We start from the raw sequence: 16,722 nt of genomic DNA, 5'->3' as shown, positions 1-16,722 counted from the left end.
TACTAGAAAATACTTTACATTACCTTTTATGTGAGAAGATCACTATATGAATGTAATGGGAAAAAAATGAAGATGTACGGTAGTATTGTATAAAGTAACTACAGATGTACTAACTACCTGAAAACCAATATGTTTAATTAAGGTAAAATGTGATGAGGTTATAACCATGCTTGATTGACTAGTATAAAACACGACGATCAAAAGAGGTTGAAATGGTATGACATTCATCACCCGTAGACCTGCAGGTCCCACTGTAGATAGCAGCAATGGTCAATCCCATATAGATCTATACACAAACTCACGCTCTCCCTCCAGGAGACTCTGGTTACACAACGTAACACAGCAGTAAATTTCCATGCCATGAAGTAGTGGCTCACATTAATGTTATCTTGTTCTTGTTATAGTATGTTCCTTCCTGTTCTAGTTATAGTATGTTCCTTCTGTCCTAATTATAATATGTTCCTTCTGTTCTAGTTATAGTATGTTCCTTCTGTTCTAGGTATAGTATGTTCCTTCTGTTCTAGTTATAGTATGTTTGAACTAACTCATATATGAACTGACTCTTGTAAGTTTCACTGTTCTAGAAGTAGTATGTAGTAATCCTCAAAACTATACCTATTATACTTTACTAGTATGATTGTTTAACTGATACTGATGTATAGAAAAGACTCAATTACTTACCAAGCAATTAAGTTAAGAATGAAACTTAAAACTGGGTTTAATATCCACATATGTATCTAATGAGTATAACTATGATTTAACCGACATTCGGACTAGTGATCCTACCCCGAGCCCACAACCAAACAAGGAACAAGATTCAAGGTATCTAGCAATATTCCTAAGTCTGTTAAAGAATACTTATACGTAAATAGATAGACGAATATTATTTGATATAAAAGAAGTTTATAAAAGATTTAAAAGAGTTTTCAACAAGTTTGAGTATAAGAAATCCTTTTGAATGTAGTTTACACATGTAAATGATTAACACAATTTCATTGTGTTATACTTGTATTCCCCCCCCCCCTAAAATCATTTAAAAGCATTTAAAAGTGTAGTTGTAGGGGTATGAACTCACCTATAGTGAGTGATTCGAATGAAAGATCGATATAGGATGCTAAGTATGCCAAGTGAAGTTTCGAGCACAAACGGATCCTATTAAGCATATAATGACACATATATGTAAACAATTAGTGTATATAGCAACTAACTTGCTAAGGGAAACAACCTTAGGCACTAGGAAACACTCTTAATGGAGTGTTAGAATCACATATGATTGATTGAAAGTACTTCACGGCCACACTAGAAGTGTTCACGGCCTTACAAGGGTTCACGGCCATAGAACACATGATGTGTTCACGGCCCAACCTTGATCTTATGAATGTTTTACGGCCAAGGAAGGAGGGTTCATGGTCCTATTATGAATCTATGAAGGGTTCACGGCCACATGAAGCGTTCACGGCCGTGAACTCTTGAAGATCTTGCATTTTGGTGCTTGCTTCATGTGTAGAATCAAGTGTTTCTAGGTATGAACAAGTAAGGGATGAGATACTTAATTTTTGGAAGCCTTTGGAGTGTTCACGTTTGAAGAAAGTTGAGAGAGAATGGGTTGGGTTCACGGATAGAGTTGAATAAGTGAAGAAAATGAGCCATTTCATATATATATGGAGGATGTTCATGGCCAAGAATGGGTTCACGACCGTGAACTCCTTTGTGATGATTTTTCCGGCTTAATTCCAACTCTAAGAACTCAAGCTAATACTTCCTAACACACAATCATTAAGTGTACTAGGCTTAGAAACCCTCAAATAGACCCTTAACAAGGTAAAAAGATAACAGAAACAAGTATGACTTTTGATTGAATTGATTGACTTTACAAGATAGAAATTTCGGGTTGTCACAAATCTCGACTCATCATGGAACAAACCATGTCCAAAAAGGTTTGATTGCGCCTCTCAGCCACACCATTCAGTTGTGGTGTCCTAGGAGGTGTCATTTGTGAAATAATTCCACATTCCTTAAGATAGTCAAGGAACTCGATGCTAAGATACTCACCACCCCGATCGGATCGGAGCATCTTGATCTTCCTGCCCAGCTGATTCTCCACTTCCTGCTTAAACTCTTTGAATTTTTCAAAGGTTTCCGACTTATGCTTGATTAAGTAGATATAACCATATCTGATGTAATCATCAGTAAAAATCACATAGAAGCGGTTAGCATCCCTTGTGGCGGTTCTGAAGGGTCCACACACATCAGTGTGTATGAGGTCCAACAAACCTTCACCCCTAGCACAAGTACCAGTGAAGGGTGACTTTATCATTTTTCCAAGTAAACAAGATTCACAACTATCATCTGATTTTAGGTCAAATGATTCCAAAGCTCCAGCCTTTTGGAGTTGGCCTATGCGCTTCTTGTTAACATGTCCAAGACGACAATGCCACAAGGATGCTTTATCCAAACTAATGGAAGAATCAATATGTAATACATTATTTCCTAAGTTGTCTACAATCGACACAGTTTCATATACACCATCAGAAGGTAATGCTTTAAAATAAAATACACCATTATAAAAAGCATCAATAGCACCAATCTTATTATCAAATGAGAAGGTAAATCCTTGCTTGTACAAACTATGAAAGGAAATAATATTTCTCGCCATTTCAGACGACTAACAACATTTATTCACATCTAATGTTAACCCATTACTAAGAAATAAAGAATAAATTCCAATCTTGGTAACAGGTGATGCTTTCCTATTGCCCATGATTAAGTTTATCTTCCCGTGCTCCACTTCTTCACTTCTTCTTAGGCCCTGCAAATCAGTACAAATGTGAATACCACAACCTGTATCAAAAACCCAAGAATTAGTATGCGATGAGTTATTAGACAATATAGTGTAAATACCTGCATGGGTGGGTTTTACTTTCCCATCCCTAACATCCTGCAAGTATTTGGGGCAGTTTCGCTTCCATTGCCCTTTTTCCTGACAGTAGAAGCATTGTGCTTCCTTTGGGTTTGAAGAAGGAGTGATGGGACCACCTTTGGTTCCACTTGAAGAGGAGCTATCAAGAGACTTTCCCTTGGTACCCTTCAAAGGGGTTTTCCTCTTCTTCCCCTTACTTTGCCTAGTTGCCAGAACAGGGGTAGTAGTAGGAGTAGAAGTAACAACCAATTTACTTTTTAGACCACTTTCAGCGGTCCTCAAAAGTCCTTGAAGTTTGCTAAGTGTGACCTCCTCCTTGTTCATATGATAAGTCATGCGGAACTGATCATAACTTGGAGGTAAGGAGTGTATAATGATACCAATAGCCATCTCCTCAGGAAAGTCCACATTTAGCTTTAGCAACCGGTCCACGATCCTTTGCATTTTCTGCAAGTGGCCGGTGATGGGTTCACCATCCTTCATCTTGGTTGTTATCACGGAAGAGATGATTTCATACCTCTCTTGACGAGCACTCTGATGGTACCTTTCCATCAGGTCTTGGTGCATCTCGAAAGGGTAGAAATCTTCATAGGATTTCTGGAGTTCTGCTAACATGGTAGCCAACATGATGCAAGACACCTTAGTGGCATCTTTCTCATGGGTAGTGTACTCAGCAATCTCCTCAGGAGTAGCAGACGACTCATCAATAACCTTCAGTTCCTTATCAAGGACATACTCCTTCCCCTCATAGCGAGTAATCATCCTGATGTTCCTTATCCAATCATTGAAATTAGTTCCATCAAAAGTGACTTTCCCACACAAGTTCATGAGGGAAAAGGAGCCTGTAGGGTTTGAACAAGTGGCAGTGTTGGAAGACATCTGAAAATAAAGAAATACAAGTTTAGATTAGATAAAGAGTCCTTAATAAGTCACCCAAATGAAATATTAAGGTTAGGACCCAACACATTATCTTATAAATTGGAAGAGGGATGCCGTAATCCAAGCTACAAAAATATTTGAAGGTAGTTAAATGACGATTTACCAATTTACACCATGAAAAACAGAATAAATTATTAAGTTTTAATTGGATTGAAACTCCTAGATCTTTTGAGATTCATTGAACAATTCAACGGCATGTTTAAATCTCGATTGTGCCCTTAAAGTTTGTGACTGGGATGCCGAGGATCACAAAACAAGGTGTGAAATAACCATGCAAATTTACATGGTACTCTTAATTTTATCACCTAATAGATGTGCCGCTTAGCCACACACTGTGACAACCCGAAATTTCTATTATGTACAACCATTCACTACAATAGAAGTCAGAACTGTTTCTGCTAACTGTTAAGCTTTTTGGAGTAAGTTTGAGTGTTTTAAAGCTTAGTACTTCAAGAGATAACTGGAGAGAGGATACCCTAGGATTTATTGTGCATCAATAAAGTCTCAAAACTCCAAGAGTTTGGAGTTTACGGCCCAAACATGGTGTTTACGGCCGTAAACCCTAAGGAGTATAAATATGACACTTAGTCATTTTTATCACTTTTTCACATTTTCAAGTCTAGAATCTAATTCTCTCTCAAGTAGCATCCGACTTTTCTTCAAGATCTTCGAGAAAGTAAGTGTTTCTTGCCTTGTTTAGTTGATCTCTTCCTTAATCTAGTGATCTTACATGATTTCATCCATGAAATCATTCCATTTGTGTAGATCTTCAAGTGTTCTTCATTTCACCAAGAACACCAAGAACACACACTAGTGTTCTTGGACATTTAACACCCTTACAAGCTTCTATATAGTAAGTACTCTTACCTTGGCTTGTTATAGGATTGATACACTTGTTAAACAACTAGAAAACAACAAAGAAACACAAGATCAAAGGAGTTTACGGTCAAGACATGTTCTTGAACCGTAAACCCTAATGAAAGGGCCATTGTGAGCCCTAGTCCCTTACCAAGCCTTGGACACTAGTCTAGATCACATCCTTGAAGTGTTTAGGACCTTAAACATCAAAAAGACCAAGAACCATTAGAGTTTACGGCCGTAAACTCATGGAGAAATGGTCTATGGGCCGTAAACTCTATAAGTTGGTGCAATGGTGCCACAATCACATCCTAAGGCTTAGACTTGAAGTTAGGATGCTTCTTTATGACTTATAAGACCTTAAAACACAAAATGGTAGAAGTTACCATGGTTTTACGGTCGTAAACCCATTGGGACCGTAAACCCAAAACCGTAAACTCCAAAAGAGTTTACCCTTGGGCCATAAACTGAAAAGCCAAGCCCTACAACCCTTAGATGCAATCCTTGGTACTTATAGCACTTGAATCAAAGTGTTTTCATGTCCTAGGGTGTCTTAACTTGGTTAATTAGTTGTTTAATGACTAATTGGATACATATATGTGTTATTATATGTTAACTAGGATCCTTGTGTGTGCTCAAGTCTTCACTTAACACTTAGCATCCTATAACATCCGTTCATTCAAACCACTCACTACAGGTGAGTTCATACCCCTTAATCAACCTTTTAAATGACTTTAAATGCTTTTATGGGGGGGAATACAAGTTGAACTATTATAGTTATTATATCAATCACATGTGATTAATAACTACCAAACAAGTGGATTTCTTACTTTTCAAACTGTGTTATCAGACAAAGTACTTCAAACTGTTTTACAAACTCTTTTACATGTCAAATACTTTTATTAAACTCTTTTAAACTTATAATTTTGTTAAATGTGTATCTATATGGATATAGTTATATAAGTAGGATTGAAAGGACTTAGGACTGATAGCTCACCTTACCTCCTGTTCCTTGTTTGGTTGTGGACTTAGGGTATCGGTTGTTTGTCCGAGGGTCATTTGAATCCTAGTTATATATTATGTATATGTATATAGATATAAAAGTTCCTTCTTTCTATTCAATACCTTTGGGTAGCAAAGGTATACAAACATCTTCATACATGCAAACAACATTACTAGTAAACTATTATAGGTATAGTTTAGGAAGTTACTAATACTATTACTAGAACAATGAAACATACAATGAGTCAGTTCATACATGAGTCAGAACATACTATTATGAGAATCAGAGAGAACATACATACATACTAGACAGAGAGAGAACATACAATACAGCTAGTACATACTATACATTATACAAGAGAACATACTATTATGAGAAACAGAGAGAACATACATACATACTAGACAGAGAGGGAACATACAATACAGCTAGTACACACAATACATATACAAGAACACTACTACAGTTATGTGAGCCACGTAACGGGGCATGACATCACCTGTCATGGCTTGTTTTGTATCCAGAATCTCCTTAAGTGGAGAGCGTTGAGTTTGTGTATAGATCTATACTGGATTGACTATCGTACACCTTGCTGCTCGCTACAGTGGGACTTGCAAGTCTACGGGTGCCAAACGTCATTTCTTCCGGCATCTTACATCGTCGTGTTTCTAGTCGGTAGTATGGTACAGGCTGATCACATGGTACTTTAAATAACAATTGGTTTAAGGTAGTTAGTACAGCAGTAGTTACTTAATACAACACTACAGTACTATTTTATTTCCCCATTGCATTCACTTTGTGATCTTCACACAATGATCAGTAATGTAAAAACTATATTTTTGGTTAATGATAGTCAGATTTGGGAAAATACATACTTTTACAAGAGTCTTACATACAAACAGTTGATGCCTTGGTAGAAGGCTACTTTTAGTAGAAAACATATGAAAGATGCCTCGACGTCGATCAATGAGACGCGATCCTCCGATAACTGCAACACCACCTGCTCCCCAAATCGATACGGCAACTCTAAATGCTGCAGTAGCTGCGGCCGTGGCAACAGCCATGGCTCAATATCATTCCTCTGGTTCCACTGGAGGAGGAACCCTTGTTCAATTTACTCCCGGTGAAATCCCTGTGTGCTTGAGAGAGTGCTCCTACAAGGACTTCACCAGCTACAAGCCACTATCCTTTAAAGGGACTGGCAGAGTCATTGCCCTCTCGCAATGGTTCGAAAAGACAAAGTCGATCTTCGAGATCTGCTCATGCCCGGAGGGAAGCAAAGTCAAATTTGCTGCATGCACCTTCGAGGCAAAAGCCCTGACATGGTGGAATAGCCATGTCAAGTCACTATCTCTAGTAGTGGCAAATTCTATAGGTTGGGAAGCTCTGAAAGAGCTAATGATTGAAGAGTACTGCCCGAGGGGCGAAATCCAAAAGCTGGAGCAGGAACTGTGGAGCCTAACCATGAAAGGCTCCGACATAGTCTCCTACACCGCCAGGTTCTGTGAACTGGTGGCCCTCTGTCCCAACATGGTTTATACAGAGGGAAAGAAGATAGAGAGATACATATGGGGGCTGGTGCCTCCATTTCAGGGGAATGTGTTAGCTTCAAAGCCCACTACATTCAATAATGCTAAGAGGTTGGCACAGTGGCTCATTGACCATGGGGTTCGTACCCCGGCCGTAACAACAACCCTGGCCGTCTCAGAACCCGCCAAAACCGCTGATTCCAAGCGGAAGTTCTGGGATGACAAAAAGAAGAAGAAGGCTGCCAAAAAGCAGCAGGTCGTGGCAGTACATGCTGCGATAGCACCTGCCGCTGCTGTTCCGGTAAGGCAGTACGCTGGAAGTTTGCCTAAGTGCAACAAATGCAACTTCCACCACATCGGAGCCTGCCGGGAAATGCAGTGTTCAAACTGCAACAGGAAGGGGCACACTGCCCGTTTCTGCAAGGCACCAGCGAGGCCACTCAACCAAGTCCCTGGCGCAGGAGTAGGCCAAGCATGCTACGGTTGTGGCGAGGTGGGCTACTACAAGAGGGACTGCCCTAAGGCAGGGAATGCCGGTGGAGTAGGAAAGGTTCTGGCCATAGGCCACGAGGATACGGTTGCCGACCCCACAGTGGTCACGGGTACGTTTCTCCTCGATAACTCTTGTGCATGCCTACTGTTTGATAGTGGAGCGGAGAGGAGTTTCGTGAACCAAAAATTTGCTCATTTACTTAAGCAAAAATCACGAGCACTTAAAGAACCGTTCACTACAGAAATGGCTAATGGAAAGACGGAGAGCACTAGCAGTATATTCATAGGGTGTACCCTAACGCTAGATAGCCATTCATTTTCGATCGACCTCATGCCGGTCTCAATTAAAAGTTTCGACGTCATTATCGGCATGGACTGGTTGAGTCTACATCGTGCCGACATCATGTGTTATGAAAAGGCTGTTCGCCTTAATCTGCCGTCTAACGAAACTCTAGTAATCTATGGTGACAAACCCCGCACTAACCTTCGTATCATCTCGAGTATTCAAGCCCAGAAATTCTTGCGAAAGGAATGTCGTGCATTCCTTGCTCATGTTGTCGATGTGAGCCAAGAAACGAAAGACATCCAGAACATTTCAGTAGTACGCGACTTTCCCGACATCTTTCCGGAAGAACTCCCAGGATTACCTCAGCAACGTCAAGTCGAGTTCAGAATCGACTTAGTTCTAGGGGCTACCCCCGTAGCCAAATCGCCCTATCGTCTAGCACCTACAAAGATGCAAGAACTGTCCAGTCAACTTAACGAACTGCTCAGCAAGGGCTTTATGAGACCAAGCTTCTCACCCTGGGGAGCTCCAGTCTTGTTCGTCAAGAAGAAAGACGGATCGTTCCGTATGTGCATGGACTACAGGGAGCTGAACAAACTGACCGTCAAGAATCGTTATCCTCTGCCTCGTATAGACGATTTATTTGATCAACTGCAAGGGGTGAACTTCTTTTCAAAAATCGATCTAAGATCCGGATATCACCAACTACGAGTGCTAGGGGAGGATGTCCCGAAGACAGCCTTCCGAACTCGTTATGGGCACTACGAATTCGTAGTGATGTCGTTCGGATTAACAAACGCGCCCGCAGTATTCATGGATTTAATGAATAGGGTGTGTCGTCCTTACTTGGATCAGTTCGTCATCGTCTTCATCGATGACATACTTATCTACTCTCGTAGTAAGGAGGAGCATAGTCAACATCTGCGACAGGTCTTAGAAAGGCTGCGTTCGGAGAAGCTCTATGCGAAGTTCTCGAAATGCGAATTCTGGATCCAAAGAGTCGAATTCTTAGGGCACATGGTTAGTGAAGAGGGAATACACGTGGACCCTTCCAAAATCAAAGCCATTGAGAACTGGTCAGCACCGAAGACGCCTACAGAAATTCGTCAATTTCTAGGCCTCGCTGGTTACTATCGCAGGTTCATTCAGAACTTCTCATGAATTGCAAAACCCCTCACGACTTTGACCTAGAAGGGCGTGGCCTTTGACTGGGAAGAGAAGCAGGAGAGAGCGTTCCAAACGCTCAAGCGAGCCTTGTGCACCGCACCAATACTATCCCTCCCCGAAGGGATAGAAGACTTCGTTGTCTATTGCGATGCGTCAAATCAAGGGCTCGGCTGTCGTCTGATGCAACGAGGTAAGGTCATTGCCTATGCCTCGCGACAGCTGAAAACACACGAGGTCAACTACACCACACACGATCTTGAACTAGGAGCAGTTGTGTTTGCTCTGAAGATCTGGAGACACTACCTGTATGGTACAAAAAGCACTATCTTTACAGACCACAAAAGCCTACAACATATATTCGACCAGAAGGAGCTCAACATGAGACAACGACGGTGGGTCGAGCTACTCAGTGATTACGAATGTGAAATTCGTTATCATCCGGGTAAAGCCAACGTAGTAGCTGACGCCCTAACTCGGAAAGAATACTCTGGGTCGTAGAGTCAAATCATTGACCATGACTATCCATTCACACTTGTCCACGCAAATTAAGAAGGCTCAGCTCGACGCTTTGAAACCTGAAAATGTGGCGGGTGAATCCCTGCGAGGGATGGATAAGAACTTGGAAGTCAAGGGTGGCGGAGCTTTTTATCTCATGGATCGGATCTGGACAATGAAACACAGTGGTTTCAGAGACTTGGTCATGACCGAGGCGCACAACACTCGTTATTCCGTCCACCCAGGTTCAGATAAGATGTATCTGGATCTTAAAAAGCTATACTGGTGGCCTAACATGAAAGTAGAGATTGATACCTTCGTGAGTAAATGCCTTACTTGCGCCAAGGTCAAGGTCGAATACCAGAAACCCTCAGGTCTACTACAACAACCGGAGATACCGGAATGGAAGTGGGAGCGGATCACTATGGACTTCATAACCAAGTTGCCCAAGACAACGGGTGGACTTGATACCATATGGGTCATCGTCGACAGATTGACCAAATCCGCACACTTCCTGCCTATCAAAGAAACAGACAAGATGGAGAAGCTTACAAGAACCTACATTCGGGAGATTGTACGACTGCACGGTGTTCCCATATCCATTATCTCGGACAGAGATAGTAGATTCACTTCGAGGTTCTGGCAGTCACTACAAAGTTCCCTAGGAACTAGGTTGGATATGAGTACAGCCTACCATCCACAGACTGACGGACAAAGTGAGAGGACTATCCAAACCTTGGAAGATATGTTGCGAGCCTGTGTGGTCGACTTTGGGAAAGCATGGGATACTCATTTACCCCTTGCCGAATTTTCCTACAACAATAGTTTATCACACGAGCATAAAGGCTGCTCCATTCGAGGCCCTCTATGGCCGAAAGTGCAAATCTCCTCTGTGCTGGGCTGAGGTGGGTGATACCCAATTAGCTAAAGGACGAGTTCCTGAAAGCACTCTCATGGGTCCAGAGATCATTCGGGAAACGACAGAGAAGATCATTCAGATTCGTGAACGATTGAAAGCCTCTAGAGACCGACAGAAAAGCTACGCAGATAAATGAAGGAAACCGTTAAAATTCCAGGTGGGCGACCGTGTTCTATTGAAGGTCTCACCCTGGAAAGACTTGATACGCTTCGGAAAGCGTGGAAAGCAAAATCCAAAATACATAGGGCCTTTCGAGATTCTCGCAAGAATCGGCACTGTAGCTTACAAACTTAACTTACCGCGCGAGCTCAGTAATGTACATTCTACTTTCCACGTCTTGAACTTGAAAAAGTGTCTGTCCGACGAGACTAATGTAATCCCACTCGACGAGATCGAGATCAATGAGAGCCTCAACTTCGTGGAAGAACCTGTAGAGATCATGGACCGGGAGGTCAAGCAAACGAAACAAAGCCGTATCCCGATAGTGAAGGTTCGCTGGAACGCCAAGCGAGGACCTGAATTCACTTGGGAGCGAGAGGATCAAATGAAACTGAAATATCCTCGTCTTTTTACTTAGTTATTTGTAACTACTTATTTGCTTAAACTCTAATTTCGGGACGAAATTCCTTCTAACGGGGGGATGATGTGACAACCCGAAATTTCTATTCTGTACAACCATTCACTTCAATAGAAGTCAGAACTGTTTCTGCTAACTGTTAAGCTTTTTGTAGTCAGTTTGAGTGTTTTAAAGCTTAGTACTTCAAGAGATAACTGGAGAGAAGATACCCTAGGATTTATTGTGCATCAATAAAGTCTCAAAACTCCAAGAGTTTGTAGTTTATGGCCGAAACATGGTGTTTACGGCCGTAAATTCTAAGGAGTATAAATATGACACTTAGTCATTTTTATCACTTTTTCACATTTTCAAGTCTAGAATCCAATTCTCTCTCAAGTAGCATCCGACTTTTCTTCACGATCTTTGAGAAAGTAAGTGTTTCTTGCCTTGTTTAGTTGATCTCTTCCTTAATCTAGTGATCTTACATGATTTCATCCATGAAATCATTCCATTTGTGTAGATCTTCAAGTGTTCTTCATTTTACTAAGAACACACACTAGTGTTCTTGGACATTTAACACCCTTACAAGCTTCTATATAGTAAGTACTCTTACCTTGGCTTGTTATAGGCTTGATACACTTGTTAAACAACTAGAAAACAATAAAGAAACACAAGATCAAAGGAGTTTACGGTCAAGACATGTTCTTGAACCGTAAACCCTAATGAAAGGGCCATTATAAGCCCTAGTCCCTTACCAAGCCTTGGATACTAGTCTAGATCACATCCTTGATGTGTTTAGGACCTTAAACATCAAAAAGACCAAGAACCATTAGAGTTTACGGCCGTAAACTCATGGACAAATGGTCCATGGGCCGTAAACTCTATAAGTTGGTGCAATGGTGCCACAATCACTTCCTAAGGCTTAGACTTGAAGTTAGGATGCTTCTTTATGACTTATAAGACCTTAAAACACAAAATGGTAGAAGTTACCATGGGTTTACGGCCGTAAACCCATTGGGACCGTAAACCCAAAACCGTAAACTAAAAAAGAGTTTACCCTTGGACCATAAACTCAAAAGCCAAGCCCTACAACCCTTATATGCAATCCTTGGTACTTATAGCACTTGAATCAAAGTGTTTTCATGTCCTAGGGTGTCTTAACTTGGTTAATTAGTTGTTTAATGACTAATTGGATACATATATGTGTTATTATATGTTAACTAGGATCCTTGTGTGTGCTCAAGTCTTCACTTGACACTTAGCATCTTATAACATCCGTTCATTCAAACCACTCACTACAGTTGAGTTCATACCCCTTAATCAACCTTTTAAATGATTTTAAATGCTTTTATGGGGGGGAATACAAGTTGAACTATTATAGTTATTATATCAATCACATGTGATTAATAACTACCAAACAAGTGGATTTCTTACTTTTCAAACTGTGTTATTAGACAAAGTACTTCAAACTGTTTTACAAACTCTTTTACATGTCAAATACTTTTATTAAACTCTTTTAAACTTATAATTTTGTTAAATGTGTATCGATATGGATATAGTTATATAAGTAGGATTGAAAAGACTTAGGACTGATAGCTCACCTTACCTCCTGTTCCTTGTTTGGTTGTGGACTTAGGGTATCGGTTGTTTGTCCGAGGGTTGTTTGAATCCTAGTTATATATTATGTATATGTATATAGATATAAAAGTTCCTTCTTTCTATTCAATACCTTTGGGTAGCAAAGGTATACAAACATGTTCATACATGCAAACAACATTACTAGTAAACTATTATAGGTATAGTTTAGGAAGTTACTAATACTATTACTAGAACAATGAAACATACAATGAGTCAGTTCATACATGAGTCAGAACATACTATTATGAGAATCAGAGAGAACATACATACATACTAGACAGAGAGAGAACATACAATACAGCTAGTACATACTATACATTCTACAAGAGAACATACTATTATGAGAAACAGAGAGAACATACATACATACTAGACAGAGAGGGAACATACAATACAGCTAGTATACACAATACATATACAAGAACACTACTACAGTTATGTGAGCCACGTAACGGGGCATGACATCACCTGTCATGACTCGTTTTGTATCCAGAATCTCCTTAAGTGGGGAGCGTTGAGTTTGTGTATAGATCTATACTGGATTGACTATCCTACACCTTGCTGCTCGCTACAGTGGGACTTGCAAGTCTATGGGTGCCAAACGTCATTTCTTCTGACATCTTACATCGTCGTGTTTCTAGTCGGTAGTATGGTACAGGCCGATCACATGGTCCTTTAAATAACAATTGGTTTAAGGTAGTTAGTACAGCAGTAGTTACTTAATACAACACTACAGTAGTATTTTATTTCCCCATTGCATTCACTTTGTGATCTTCACACAATGATCAGTAATGTAAAAACTATATTTTTGGTTAATGATAGTCAGATTTGGGAAAATACATACTCTTACAAGAGTCTTACATACAAACAGTTGATGCCTTGGTAGAAGGCTACTTTTAGTAGAAAACATAGGGTTTTCTAGGAGAGTTCAAACACTTACAAACCTTTACAAACTTGTACATCACATACTTAAAAACACTTTCATACAAACACAGACACTAAAATACTTATGATCTCACCAGCTTTAAAGTTGATAAACTCTTTCAAAATAACTTGTATTCTCAAGTCACCAGTAGACAGGTACCGGTGCCCGGTTTTGAGAAGATGTAGCTCGTTCAAGACTCATCTTTTATTTTGATTCATATTTGTGGTGTCTATTAACTTGACAGAACACACTTGTATTAAATTATATTATTAATGGAATGGATGATGTTGTTGCTTGTTTACTACTATTCATTGTTGTGATACTGAACATAACGTCCTCCACCCCCGAACGATTCCGCCGTTCCAGTTTTGGGGTGTGACACACACGCTCCATCGATCTATGATAAACCTTAAGCCATCCTTTTCCACCCTTGTTAAGTCCAAGTTAGTGTGCCGGTTAACCACACACGCTCCACCAACGACTTAGCAAGGTGCAAAATTTCATGGGTTAGCACCTATTTCACATTTTCCTAAAGTAACTAAGATTGGGAATTAATAATGTTTTAGTTACTTTATTTTTATCATTATACTTTTAATGAGAATTATAGTCTTTGTCCTACCCGTTCGACTAACGACTCTCCACCAGTCAAGGAAGCGGTGGGTGAGAGTGGACACCCATTAAGCTGTTATTTTATAGGCAACAACCTTATACCCCCCTTATAGACCAGCTTCGTGAATGAGGCCTACTAACGGTAAGATTGACTTGATCTTATACATATACGTATATATATATATATATATATATATATATATATATATATATATATATATTATTAACTTATAATATTATAAAGTATAAGGGTTGAATTTTAAACTTTTAAAATTCTAGGGATTTGGAATTAAAGTTTTCTAAGTGGCTTTATAAATTCCAAAACTTGAGGGCAAGTTTTGAAACTATTCAAAACCTTTCATTTCTATAACTTATGAGTTTAATGGCTCATAGAATGAAGACTCTTCATTTTATAACCTATGAGTTTTATTTAATGGCTCTTTAAAGGAAAAACACTTTTGGTTATCCATAACTTGAGGACAAGTTATGGACTTCATTAAAACATATGCATCATGGATTTAATTAATCATAATAATCAAACAAGCAAGCATGATCATATTCAAACTCATAGAAGCAAGACAATTCATATCATCAAAGTTCAAGACATTAGCATAATCATATTAATCCAATTCTTGAAATTATGACAATTACCTTGTAATTAGATTAGGATAATCATTACCATATCATAAAAAATAGTTTAAATGGTTGAAAACAGTTACAAGTAATGATCCTAACCAAATTCTAGCCAAAAAAACTTGAACATCATGTTGTCTGTTCATCAGACTTGTCGAGTGCAAGAACAGACTCGTCGATTCTATGAATAAAACCATCAACTCGTCGAGTCTGTTCATGGACTCGGCGAGTTGATCTATCATACAGCATTCCAGCTTTGCAAAATCACATATAAACAGTAATATAACAGAAAACAAGCCTAGGCTTTGATACCATTATTGGGTTTTGAGCATTCTAACACTCCTATGGTGTACATGCAACCCTAGAAACCTTGGATCTATGTTTTCTCTAATATACATGAAAATATTGATTTTTTCAAGGTTTCATCCTATCTAGCATATCATGAGGTATATGTAATATAAAACTAGTAGAATGACATACCTTTTCTTGTTGCTTGATTCCTTAAGACCTTGTGAGCCTAGCACCCCAAGTGTGATGCCTCAAATGTTTCACACAACACCAAAACTCTTGGAATAACTTGAGAATAGAACACTTGTATCACAAATTCGGCTAGCCCTCTCCTTTTTATCTAAGTGCCCATTTTGCTTCATATGAGGCTCCTTATATAGTGTCATGCAATTAGGGTTACACCATGCAAACCCTAATGTGCATGACCTTTCACTTACTCCATGATCCATGGGTTTTTAACTTCCATGGAGCATCCATGGAGCACCCTATGGGTTTTAGCCCAATCTTATGAACCATGGATCATAAGCCCACTATATAAGAATGAATGATTTACACAGTCAATCCCCATACATTTAATTAGTCTCTTTTTTATCACAAATTTAATTCCAAATTAATTCTTGATCAATACTAATTAAATAATATGATTTCATATTAATATATTAGAACTTAAAATATATTAATAAATCATAAGTGTCTTTTTTCTCATTTAGTCTATCCAATTGTTATGATGCCATGCAACCCAAATGGACCATGCCAAGTCGGGTCAAGTACATACCAAATATAGTTATGGACTCAGACACTTTATCCAACAGGAACGACGATTTGGCAAGCCATAACAGAAGGAACATTCTAGAATGGGATCTTTGACCCTGGTTGCAAAGGGCAAAACTGTAGCAGAAGAGTATTCGGAGCCCGATCTCTCAGATTGCGAACTTACGAAAGAAGAATACGCTCTAATGGTCTCAAATCCTAAAAAGTTTGCGAAAAAGAATTTTGGGTGCCTCAAAAATAGGAACTGGCAAGGGAACTACAGTTCGGATAAAACAAAGGATAAGAGCCCTATGGACTCTCAAAAGGATGAGGTTAAGAAAGCGAAAAAGTTGATGGGAGATTCTGGATATGACTACAACTATTGTCATGGCAAGAATCATCTGTCCAAGGAGTGTATGTTGCGAAGAATGAGTGAGAAGAAATATGTAGAAGATAAAGATTAAGCTTACTATCTCCGAAAAATTCAGGAGATCAGAAAGAAGAAAAGTGCTGACAATGCTAAGCCTGCTTTGATTATGCAGGAAGATGTTGACGAGTTTGGAAGAGTTGAAGTTTGGTCGACTGATTTAGAGGATGGAGAGGTTGGCAAACCTACACATGGTGAATGTTTCGTTGTGAAGGCTGAAGTCCCTGAGTACGAGGGAAAATGCTTGATGGTCTGCAGTGAAGTCCCAGAGAATAGAGGGCACGCTAC

This window comes from Lactuca virosa, chromosome 5 (genome assembly GCF_052849685.1).
Source record: "Lactuca virosa cultivar CGN04683 chromosome 5, Lactuca_virosa_CGN04683_v6, whole genome shotgun sequence".
Classification (NCBI taxonomy): Eukaryota; Viridiplantae; Streptophyta; class Magnoliopsida; order Asterales; family Asteraceae; genus Lactuca; species Lactuca virosa.
The sequence above is the reverse complement of the archived record's forward strand: the minus strand, read 5'-3'. Positions refer to the sequence as shown.